This window comes from Phaethon aethereus (genome assembly GCF_964289735.1).
Source record: "Phaethon aethereus genome assembly, chromosome: 2".
Classification (NCBI taxonomy): Eukaryota; Metazoa; Chordata; class Aves; order Phaethontiformes; family Phaethontidae; genus Phaethon; species Phaethon aethereus.
In genome coordinates, this window is record NC_138582.1 from 18,682,386 (window position 1) to 18,695,410 (window position 13,025).

At 40.3% G+C, this 13,025-nt stretch overlaps 1 protein-coding gene across 3 annotated transcripts in view; it reads left to right on the forward strand.

The window, feature by feature from the left end:
- Positions 1 to 13,025, forward strand: part of CSMD3 (CUB and Sushi multiple domains 3) — a gene marked incomplete at its 5' end in the record, with an annotated part of 769,714 nt that overhangs the window by 570,676 nt on the left and 186,013 nt on the right. The gene's annotated exons all lie outside the window — the stretch shown is intronic.

Below are 13,025 nucleotides of genomic sequence, written 5' to 3' on the forward strand. Positions count from 1 at the left end.
TCTTCCTTCATGTTGATTCTGCAAACATTTTATCCAAATTAATGACAATGCTTGAACTGCTGTGTATCCATCTGCCATATTCATGATGACTGAACTCCCCTAATATCCAATTAATTTTTTCTTATGTACAGCATAAATGTGCATAAGCTACTACAAAATAAACAGGTATTTAAAAGTATTGTTTTCTAAGCCACAGGAATCTCTACTTATTCCTCTAGAATAATTAAATACATTTTCAAAATTCTTTATTTATTTCTAGCTGTTACAAATGTATGCTTTTGACCTAGCTAATTTCTTTTAGATATATTGGAAAAATTAGGTCCTCTCATTTCCATCAAATCTGATATTTAGTTTATGGCACAAATGTGAACACATAAAGAGTTGAAATTACTACAATAAATTAAATAAATTTAAGTGTTAATGCTCTGTACTTCATATCTGCACACTCTGGATGGAAATATAATTTTGTGATTTCTGGAAATAAAAGCAGAATTCCCAAAACAAGACATGGAAATGGGGAAAAATCCCACTGTTCTGCATTGTTACTTGGAATAATTTGACAAATATTCATTTTCTTAACATACTAAGCATGTTAAGAACAGTATTAAGAAATTCTGTTTGACCCTTTCACAGTGCTTATAAAAAAAAAAAGTAAAATGCTGATATGAAGAAGGAAAATCATGTTTTAGATACGATTAACCCTGCTATACAAGAATTCAGTGATGTATTTGGGATATGATTATCTGTAATTTCTCTTGGCTTTCCTACCTCGGGATAGACCTTTACTCTTTTTTTGTGTGTTTAAAGAGCATATTTTGACAATTAGACCAGGTACCTGTAGAGTATATCATGGAAGTAATTAATTCACTTTTGTGAATACAGAAAACATGAATGTTTGTGTGGTGAAAGAGAAAGGTAAAAAACATGCCTGGCTGCAGCCATTCAAAAATGAGTCTGATATGGCACATCAAATAGGCCAAGCCAAGTATTTCCATTTTAAATTTTTTTTTTTCAATGATACTCCTACAGTTATATGGAACAGAATTCCTTGCACCAAAAGCCCAAATTTTAATATATGAATCTTTTTTGAATTATACAACGGTGTATTTTTTTTGTAAGTTATTAATATGTCTTTGTTCTGACCCATGTTCTTTCTCTAATTTATTGTTACTAAAATTGTTCCAGTAACAACCATTGACAAAGTTAAAGTAATTTTGACAATCAATTTAACCTAAGTTTTCTATACTCGAGATAATTATTTTTCTGCCTGAAATTTTAAAGGTCTATGTAATCAATCTGTTTTATCTAATAGCTTTCACCTCTATCTCATCACGATATATTCCAGTAGAGTTGCAGAGAAGGATAGCCATAAATATTTAATGCTGAGCTCTTTAAGATAATTTTTAAGAAACTATTACTTGATAATCTTTTACTTTGGGTCCTGATAGAAGACCTTCATTTGCAGTGCTTGATATGGATTGTAAAGTGATCACCCACTGATGAGATGGTCCCCAAAAATGCTGGCCTTTGTGAGTGAAAACACCAGATTTCATCTTGAATTCAATTGCTAATGTGCATCATGACATGTAGATTCACACCAACAGAGTTGAAACAAGCTTTTTGGAGAATGAAGGAACACTCCAGGAAAGCAGTTGACATAAGATAATTTAAAGTAATCTTCCTAAAGAAAACAGCAAAAACTCTTTCCATAATCTTCCCTTTGGCTCCAGCTTTCCATGTGAAATACAGTATTCAAATATTTGCTGAATGGAAGCTCTAAGGGAACTGTTTTGGCATCCAATAGAGTATATGAGACCTTATAATAAAGCATAGTTTAAAAAAAAAAAAAAGGTAAAACCAGGTCAATGTAGGAAAAAAATACAAATAATGGAATAGAATATTCAGGATGTAGAAGGGAACTCATTGGCCTGGATTAGTTTTTGATGGAGTGAAAAGAAAAGCTGTTTCATGTGCAGCCATTCACTTTCTCAGGCCTAAAATTCTGTGGAAAAGTCATGGCATTGTGGACATTTTTTCAGTGTTTCATTATTCTGTCATGCGGAATCACAGTTGCAATATTTCTTACCATGACAGGTTTAAGCTAGAAGATAAATGATTCACAAAAGTGCACAGTATGCCACAGGCAAAATCTTTTGTAAACATGGAAGACTAATCTTTTTTGACACTCTCCCACTGATATTATAAAATGGTGTAATGATCATTAATTGTTCAACACTGAAATCCAGCACTGGTTACAAATAAGTGCAGATGTTTAAGATTTCATTTTGTTTTCCTGATACACATGAATTACTTTGTATGCTCTGCTCTTCACAATGGTGTCATTTAGACTTCTATTTAAATTAATATTATTAACAGTATTTATATCAACTTGCCTCAACAAATAACTTTACTTTCTGTTAGAGCAAAAAGGTTGAACATACACAGTAAGGTATGTAAGTGTGGTTTATGAGCTATGGTATCACAAAATGAAGTATTGATTCTCAGTGGCCATCAAAAAATATGAAATTTACATCAGAGCTATTTTTTTCTATAAAGCAGCTAAAAACACCTATACAATTGGGAAAATACATAGTTTCCATGGAGATGGTACATTTGCTTTACATTTACAGCAAGATATAATATCAAAAAATGACAAGCTTACGGATAAGCATGACATTTTGGGACAAGACTTCTTAGAATTTTGGCAATGAAGGTAGACCCAGTTTGCTTACTATAAACAGGGAAGGTAAAATCTACTATTATGTTCTGAATAACTGGCTTGTATTCACAAACACCTTTCTATCATACAGCTATACCATTTTCAGCTTTTCCTTGTGTCTTTTCTTGAATTTCTTTGTATTGACATAGACCTGAATTATTTTAAATAAGGAACAGAGAGAAGAAACAAATAGAGCCAAACAGCAGGGGTTTGGGAGGAGGAGAAGGGGGAGGAGTAGTGATAACATTTAGATCCTTGAAAGAGTAATTTTTTTGCAAATACTGTAAGGTACATGTACAACTTTTATTCTGCCAGTGAAGACACACATTGATCAAACAATGTTGTCAACATGTATTTTCTGTTAGCTCACTGCATCTAGGACTGTTAGACAGCTTAAAAGCTGTGTTACACTAGAGATATTTCAGTACTGTTTGATTTGATTTCAAACTCAGTTTACATTTGGAAAGAAAAAAAGATAGGTAAGGAAAGAACATCAGTAAGCAGGATGTCCCAGATGACAACCTCACATGAACCAAATGGTATTTATGATCATACTTAGCTGTGTTAAAGTAAAACATTTGCTTTTAATAACTTGTATCCATCGTCACTGCTGTGTACATCTTACTTTCATTTAAGAAATGTAGCAGACATGTATGGACTGACATTTTTAAAATGTGGAGGCTTTAACTCTCTATCTTAAATTAAAATGGATGGAGATGCCTGCCTGAATATCTAGCTTCAATATTTTCAACCATGAGCTAAGCAATTATTGAATTAAGCAATCTTTTTCTGAATGGGATGTAGAGATGATAGAGGATGATCTGAAATATCAAAAAAGCTACCACAGATATGAATCTTAGTCAGCTTCCTACTGTCTTTTTATACAATTAACCACTTCAAAGTCAGTGGGACTGCATTGTCCAAACAATGATTACTTGTCAGCAAAATGGAGTGAAACCACAAAGGCTGCTCCAAATGCTTATATGTCCAACTGTGTAAATGGTCAAGACACTAATTTCAGGGGAAAGGGTCAATGATCCATTTGTACCATGTATTTTATAAAAAATAAGTCAGCCCACCTTTCTTTCCCAAAAAGAGAATGACTACAAAACCACATAAATTAAAAGAAAAATTACCATTATTAATTTGTACATTTTGATTTTTTTTTTATCCCCAGGCAATAAAAAAACTATACTTTTTAAGACAAAACCTATTTTTTCTTATGTGCTTGTGAGAATTTGTCATAAAGATAGAAAAGCTGACCGTATCACAGGGTATGTCATATAAAAACTAAAAATATTTTAAAAAGATGATTTACTCCATCCAGAAATCTAATTAAATTCAATTTAGTTGAGTATGACAACTATTTAGATTAAGACCATGGTACTTCAGTTTTCTGATTTATTTTCTCAATTTTCTGCAGTATGGAGTGAACATCATGCAATACTGAGGATGTACCTACAAATATTTATTATTATCAATAGGAAGAAGTATTTGCTGCCTGAGTAAAACCAATAGATGATAGAAAGTTCATGCCCCTTTTCCATTTTTCTTGGCATTCTTTCAACTCTGTTGCCCTGCTGTCATTTCTCTTTTTAACACCATGCTGTTAATTGAAGATTTTCAGAGCATCTTGTACTAGCATGTGAAAACTTTAAAATGATGTTCAGTAAATTCTTAAAAGTGAGCTTTGAGAGCTCAGCATTAAATAGTGTATGAAAGTCCTTTTCTGCAATTTTCTCCAGTTGGTTAACTAAGCTTCATTCAAAAGTGTATAAACAGCAATGTTATCTGTGATAGACTTTAAAAACTCTAACCAGAACTGAGATGTCATTGTGCAAAGGGTATCAGGCAGACATAAAGGTGGTTTTCATCCTAGAAGCTATAAGCCTAATTAAGGTAATATGCAATCAGACATTCAATTGGCAAAATATTCTTTTTTTTTATGATGTATTATCACAATGGAAAGGAAACATTTGCAACATTACTGTAAATGATGCCTTACGTTAATTTAGCTCATTGCCAGAATATTATTTTGATTTGAAAATTCTCTGAGTGGATGTGGCAGGTACATGTCTTTTCATTTGACTCTTTTGTCAAGTTAATGTTGAGAGTTAATGAAGAATGCTGAAGGGGGGTAAGAATGGAGTCAGGTTGAATAAAGCCAGGAAAATATGTAGATTTTGCACATTGTGCTTGAAACAAATAATACACCCTTCCACCACAACAGAAATTGAATATTCTCAGTATGCATTCAGTGCTCATTAAATGACTGAATATGAATTTATTTTCCACTATTATTTTGTATAAATATAAAAAAATATTTGTTTGAAATGTACAATGCATTTTTAATGCATTGTTCATTCCTTCCTTAAAGTAAGAAGATTATATAGCTATATAATAAATACAATAAAAATGAGTAGAATCTGACTCATTGTAGAGTGTGTATTTTATAAAGAGAATGTACAGACGGTGAGCCAGAAACATAGAAAAATTAAAAGTTTACCTTCTGCACAACAAATGGACCTAAAAATCTTAATGGCAAAAAAAAAATCTTCATCCATAAGTTTAGGATCTGGACCTTTGGAGTCAGAAACAGTGACATGGTTTGTGTTTTAATCTGTATAATCCAAGTGGGGATGCTCTAAATTTGTAAATATATCTCATCTTGAAGAGCTGCCCTTAGCATTGCTGATTTCTGTGCATATATGTTTTAGACTTGCATGTAAAGCAAATAGGTGTTTATACATGCAATGTAACCCTTCGGTGGGATACATTTCCTCTTGGTTTAGTTAGGTACCTAACTATGGAAGTTAGATATCTAGTCTAAGCCATTCAGATGCTTGCTATTATTAACAAAAAGAGATACATATTCCCATGGCATGATTCATCCCATCAAAAAAAAATCTGTAATTTTTGGAAGGATAAATTCTTTGTAATGTAAATGAAACAGCACAGCCTCATTTTGTCATATTTGTTTTGGCAGCTACCATGGGTTAAATGAATCGGAGAACATTACTGCTAGTGCAATCTACATCCATCCAGTAGTCACGTTGCACACACATAGCTTCATGATTTTATCTTGTGAGTACATGAGAAGGCTGGCAATTTCAGATACATTCCAGCTAGCAACCATTTAGGGGCTTGAGCTTGGATGATTCAATTTTAAGCTTTACTTAGTCATTCCTCATCCTCAAATCTTTTAAATTTAAAACTGGAGGTGAACAAAATCCACGTTTTATTATTAAGCATATAATAGAGAGTAACATTCCTGCTTGTTTAAATGTTGTTAGATCACATACTCAAGAAGAATTTCAAGTGATCGACTGCATTATGTTAGATATTCTACAGCAACAGGAAGCTATGCCTGTCTACATAATGGATTTATGTTGTCATCTGGAAAAAAGAACATTAAAGGCAGGATTAGTAATATGCTGGAAATATTTTTTCTTATTTTTGTTTGTTGGGGGATTTTTTTAGCAATTTTTAAGTATTTTGTTCTCCAGAATATTTAATAAAGGTACCTTAAAGTGTTAAAATAGAAATATTTTCATAGTTGGGTATAAAATTAATTATAATACAAGAACTTAGGTTGCATATGCAAACTAGGAAATTATTTTCCCATTGATGTAAACATTTCTTCTTTGAAGAATATTTTACAAGCTTTAACAAGGTTGTGCCAAAGATTTTTCTTTTTCATTATATTTCAGATAATATTAACTACTTCATTCAGATATGAATAGGTTAGTAGCAATATATTGTATATGGAAGATACCTGGTAGATGGTGAATATATTTTTTATCATACTATTAAGTTCATGAAATTACTGTGCTATCTGCTCTTCATAAAATATTTTGAGATTGTGGTCTGAAATTTTGGGAGAATAAAGGTGAGCATTAGTTCTGTAACTATTAACTTCTGGTTTACTTTTCTAATTCAAGGACAAGTTTGTGTCATTCAGATGTTGACTATATCACTTAAAGAAGTGCCAGAAGGTCATTTCACATCACTTTGCACTTAGCTATGAATCTCCTAGGTTTATGAGAGGAAGAGCTGGCAGGTTTTATATACACAAACTCACAGCTGGGGAATATTTCATTCATTGGTTCAGTGCTTAACATGCTTGCCAAGTGAGCAGATCCCAATAAAAAAGTCATCATAGGGTGACTTTTAAAGGAGATCAAACTATTCAATGTATTTTTGAAATAAAATTAGAAGAGGTTTATTATTTTAGATGCTTAATATGGTTTGAAGTCAATTTTTCAATGCTTCTTTTAGATTTTTTCCATTAAAAATATTAGTTTTTGCTCAAATATTAATGATGTTTTTGAATATAATAATAGCCAACTTAATACTGACCACTAAATGTCTTAAGCTATTGTCGTGGTTTAGCCCCAGCCGGCAACTAAGCACCACGCAGCCGCTCGCTCACTCTCCCTCCCACAGCGGGACGGGGGAGAGAATTAGGAAAAACCTCGTGGGTTGAGATAAACACGGTTTAATAGGACAGAAAGAAAGAAGGGAACAATAATGATAATACCAACAAAAGAATGTATAAGAACAAGTGATGCCCAATACAGCAATTGCTCACCACCCCGTGATCGACAGCCCGTCCCCGAGCAGCGATTTCCGCCCCCCGGCCAACTCCAGTTTATGTACTGGGCATGACGTCGTATGGTAGGGAATATCTCTTTGGCCAGTCTGGGTCAGCTGTCCCGGCTGTGTCCCCTCCCAGCTCCCCGTGCACCCCCAGCCTGCTCGCTGGCAGGCCAGCACAAGAAGCTGGACAGTCCTTGACGGCTCAGCAACAACCCAAAACATCAGCACATTATCAACAGTTCCTCATCCCAAATCCAAAACACAGTCTCACACTAGCTTCTGTGAGGAAAACCAGCTCTATCCTGGCTGAAACCAGGACAGTATCCACCCCTTATTCCATACCATTTACGTCATGCCCAGGTCCTATACTTTTCAATACATTCCAATTATTCATTATTACTCTTCCTGTCCTTTAATATATACACACAGATATCACTCTCTTAGTCCATGGGCCATCACTTAAAATGTCTATGGAGTTCAGTCAGTCCATGACTCTGGGCTTCATCCATCATAGCAGTCTCTCAGGGCAGGGGAGATGGTATGTGGTGTTGGATTGTCATCTGGCACGGTCCATGTCCATGATCTGCAGGTCGAAGATGTCGATCTCGAGGGATTTGTTGGGCGCAAGCTGCTGAAGCCAGTTCTGGTTTCATCACTGCTGCACGTTGCTTGGTTTCAGTGAAGCTCATTCTTCATCAGTCTGGGTGATTCTTACTATAATACCATTGATATGGTAGATAGCAGCCATAGTAGTAATGTCATTCTGAACAATTAACATAATACAATTCAAATCATTGACTGTTTTCACCCAAAATCAAGTCTCCTTGAGGTACACATCGGACTTCCCCATCCTTCCGCATTACCCACCAAGTGCACCCAGGTCCCTGGGCAAAGGCAATCCCACGAATGGGTTTGCCTTTTCCTAATGCAGGAGTAACCCAGACTGTCTTCCCCAGCATGTTTCTCACATGCACCACAGGGACTTTATCCCCTTCTACAGTACGTAGAAGTTTTGATTGGGCAGGGCCGGCTCTATTAGTAGATCCCCTAGTGTTGACTAACCAGGTGGCTTTGGCTAAATGTTTATCCCAATTTTTGAATGTCCCATCACCCATTGCTCTCAGTGTAGTCTTTAACAGTCCGTTGTATCGTTCTATTTTTCCGGAAGCTGGTGCATGATAGGGGATATGATACACCCACTCAATGCCGTGCTCTTTGGCCCAGGTGTCTATGAGGTTGTTTCGGAAATGAGTCCCATTGTCTGACTCAATTCTTTCGGGGGTGCCATGTCGCCATAAGACTTGCTTTTCAAGGCCCAGGATAGTGTTTCGGGCGGTGGCATGGGGCACAGGGTATGTTTCCAGCCATCCGGTGGTTGCTTCCACCATGGTAAGCACATAGCGCTTGCCTTGGCGAGTTTGTGGAAGTGTGATATAGTCAATCTGCCAGGCCTCCCCATATTTATATTTCAACCATCGTCCTTCATACCAGAGAGGCTTTAACCGCTTGGCTTGTTTGATCGCAGCACACGTTTCACATTCATGGATAACCTGTGCAATAGCATCCATGGTCAGGTCCACCCCTCGATCCCGAGCCCATCTATATGTTGCATCTCTTCCCTGATGGCCTGAGGTGTCATGGGCCCACCGAGCTATAAATAATTCACCCTTATGTTGCCAGTCCAGATCCACCTGAGCCACTTCAATCTTAGCAGCCTGATCCACCTGATGGTTGTTTTGATGTTCTTCGGTGGCCCGACTCTTGGGTACGTGAGCATCTACGTGACGTACTTTTATGACGAGATTCTCTAGTCGGGCAGCAATATCTTGCCACAATTCAGCAGCCCAGATGGGCTTGCCTCTGCGTTGCCAGTTGCTCTGCTTCCATTGCTGCAGCCACCCCCATAGAGCATTTGCCACCATCCATGAGTCAGTATAAAGATAGAGTACTGGCCATTTTTCTCGTTCAGCAATATCTAAAGCCAGCTGGATGGCTTTCACCTCCGCAAACTGACTTGATTCACCTTGTCCTTCAGCCACTTCTGCAACTCGTCGTATAGGGCTCCATACAGCAGCTTTCCACCTTCGATGTTTGCCTACAATACGACAGGACCCATCAGTAAACAGGGCATATTGCCTTTCGTTCTCTGGCAGTTCATTATATGGTGGAGCCTCTTCAGCACGCGCCACCTCCTCTTCCGGTGATATTCCAAAATCTTTGCCTTCTGGCCAGTCCATGATCACTTCCAAGATTCCCGGGCGATTAAGATTTCCTATTCGAGCCTGCTGTGTAATAAGCGCGACCCACTTACTCCACGTAGCATCAGTCGCATGATGCGTAGAGGGGACCCTCCTTTTGAACATCCAGCCCAGCACCGGCAGTCGGGGTGCCAGGAGGAGCTGTGCTTCAGTACCAACCACTTCTGAGGCAGCTCGAACTCCTTCATATGCCGCCAATATCTCCTTTTCAGTTGGAGTATAGCGGGACTCAGATCCCCTATATCCTCGACTCCAAAACCCTAGAGGTCGACCTCGAGTCTCTCCTGGTGCCTTCTGCCAGAGACTCCAGGTAGGGCCATTCTCCCCGGCTGCCGTGTAGAGCACATTTTTAACATCTTGTCCTGCCCGTACTGGCCCGAGGGCTACGGCATGAACTATCTCCTGTTTGATTTGTTCGAAGGCTTGTCGTTGCTCAGGGCCCCATTTAAAATCGTTCTTCTTCCGGGTCACTTGATAAAGAGGGCTTACAATCAGACTGTAATTTGGAATATGCATTCTCCAGAAACCCACAACACCCAGAAATGCTTGTGTTTCTTTTTTGCTAGTTGGTGGAGACATAGCTGTTATTTTGTTGATCACATCCGTTGGGATCTGTCGACGTCCATCTTGCCATTTTATTCCTAAAAACTGGATCTCTTGTGCAGGACCCTTGACTTTACTTTGCTTTATAGCAAAACCAGCTTTCAGAAGGACTTGAATTATTTTCTTCCCTTTCTCGAAAACTTCTTCTGCTGTGTTGCCCCATACGATGATGTCATCAATGTATTGCAGATGCTCTGGAGCTTCACCCTGTTCCAGTGCAGTTTGTATCAGCCCATGGCAAATGGTAGGGCTGTGTTTCCACCCCTGGGGAAGTCGATTCCAGGTGTATTGGACACCTCTCCAAGTGAAAGCAAACTGTGGCCTGCACTCTGCCGCCAAAGGGATCGAGAAAAACGCGTTAGCAGTATCAATGGTGGCGTACCACTTGGCTGCCTTTGACTCCAGTTCATATTGAAGTTCTAGCATGTCCGGCACAGCAGCGCTCAGTGGCGGCGTGACTTCATTCAGGCCACGATAGTCTACTGTCAGTCTCCACTCTCCATTAGACTTTCGCACTGGCCATATGGGGCTGTTGAAGGGTGAGTGAGTCTTGCTGATCACTCCTTGGCTCTCCAGCCGACGAATCAGCTCATGGATGGGGATCAGGGAGTCTCTGTTGGTGCGATATTGCCGCCGGTGCACTGTTGTGGTAGCAATCGGCACCTGTTGTTCTTTGACCCTGAGCAACCCCACCACAGAAGGGTCCTCTGAGAGACCAGGCAAGGTGGACAGCTGTTTAATTTCTTCCGTCTCCAAGGCAGCTATACCAAAAGCCCATCGGTACCCTTTTGGGTCCTTGAAATACCCTCTGCTGAGGTAGTCTATGCCCAGGATGCACGGAGCCTCCGGGCCAGTCACAATGGGGTGCTTCTGCCACTCATTCCCAGTTAGGCTCACTTCAGCCTCCAGTACAGTCAGCTGTTGGGATCCCCCTGTCACTCCAGAAATACAGATGGGTTCTGCCCCTATATGGCTTGATGGCATCAGGGTACATTGTGCACCGGTGTCCACTAAAGCCTTATATTCCTGTGGGTCTGATGTGCCAGGCCATCTAATCCACACAGTCCAATAAACTCGATTGTCCCTCTCCTCCGCCTGGCTGGAGGCAGGGCCCCTCTAATCCTGCTCATAGTACTCGTTACCCACTTCTTGTAAATAGGAATCAGAAGTCCCTTCAAGAGGATCAGAGGTGAGATCAGCTCTTCTATTCTTTCTGGGAAGCTGCCCACTGGAAAGTGGAGCGACGATTTTCCTCGAGGAACCTGAACCCCCTTTTGTAATTGTTTTTCCTTGCAGCTCGCGTACTCGTGCCTCTAGGGTCGAGGTAGGTTTTCCATCCCACCTCCTCATGTCCTCTCCGTAGTCACGCAATTGAAACCACAGGGTGGCTCGTGGTGTGTATCCTCTATATCTTCTCTCTTGAACAGAAGAGCGCTTACTCCTAATGGCTGAGACACTGGTCCGTATGGGTGGAGGGTAGGGCATATCCTCTTTGAATTGCCAGAACTCCCGGGACAGTTTCTCTATAGCAGAGACGCAGGCCTGTAGGGAGGAAGAGAGACTTTCTTCGTATTGCCGGAGTTGGCCAGCCAATTCATCCACTGTTGGTCTCTCTCCGTCCTTCCAGGCCATTATTGCTAATGAGTTGGCATATGATGATGGTGCACTCCGTACAAACTTCCGCCACATAGGTTGCGTGCAATTGACTTCATCTGGATCTTTGGATGATTGTCCATTGTCCAAGTCACCATAAATCACTTCCAGCACCGCTAGCTCCCTCAGGTACTGGATACCTTTCTCCATGGTGGTCCACTTGCCTGGGTGACATAGAACATCTTCCTTGAAGGGATACCTTTCCTTCACACCCGATAGGAGTCGTCTCCAGAGGCTGAGGACTTGTGCACCTTTTCCAATTGCTTTGTCAATGCCCCCTTCCCTAGAAAGGGATCCCAGCTGCTTGGCTTCCCTACCCTCTAATTCCAGGCTACTGGCCCCATTATCCCAGCATCGGAGCAGCCAGGTGACAATGTGCTCACCTGGACGACGGCTGAAATCCTTTCGCATATCTCGCAATTCACTCAGGGATAGAGATCGGGTAGTTACCGTCTCTTTTATAAGTTCTTCCTCTTCCTCCTCTTCAAGCGATGACTCGCTCTCTTCCCTCTTCCGTGCTTGTGATGGCCCTGCTTCAGAGCACTCTGCCTCCTCACTCTCTTCCTCTGGCTCCTCCTTAGCAGGATCTTCCTCCTCCCTTACTAAACGAGCTGACTTCCGCTTCCAAGATTTATTCTTTTGTACAGGGGCAACTGATACCGGGATGGGCTGGTCCTCTGGTTCAGCTGCAACAGTCTGAGTAGCTACAGTGCCCGCCGTGGGGGTTGGAGTAGTGGCAGTGCCCGCCGTGGGGGTTGGAGTAGTGACAGTGCCTGCTACAGACGTTGGAGTAGTCACAGTGCCTGCCACATTGCCATCAGACCCAGAGAGCCCCTCTCCCCTTTGCATAGTGTTAAATAGGGTTCGGTAGGCATGGGTCAGGCCCCAGCACATGGCAATGATTTGTGTCTCCTTGGAGCTGCCAGGCTGACAGCATACTTCTTCCAGATATTCTGCTAGTTTATCAGGATTCTGCACTTGTTCGGGAGTGAAGCTCCAAAACACCGGAGGTGCCCACCGCCCCAGGCATTTGCCCATGCTGTTCCACACACCCTGCCATTCATAACTATCCAGCCTTGGGGCAGATCTCCGGGTGATATTCTTAAATTGCTTGCTAACCTTAGACAAAACTGAAACCATGTTCCCCAGAAGTAGCAATAGAGGTATTTTAACCAGCCAAGGGTGTTCAAAAT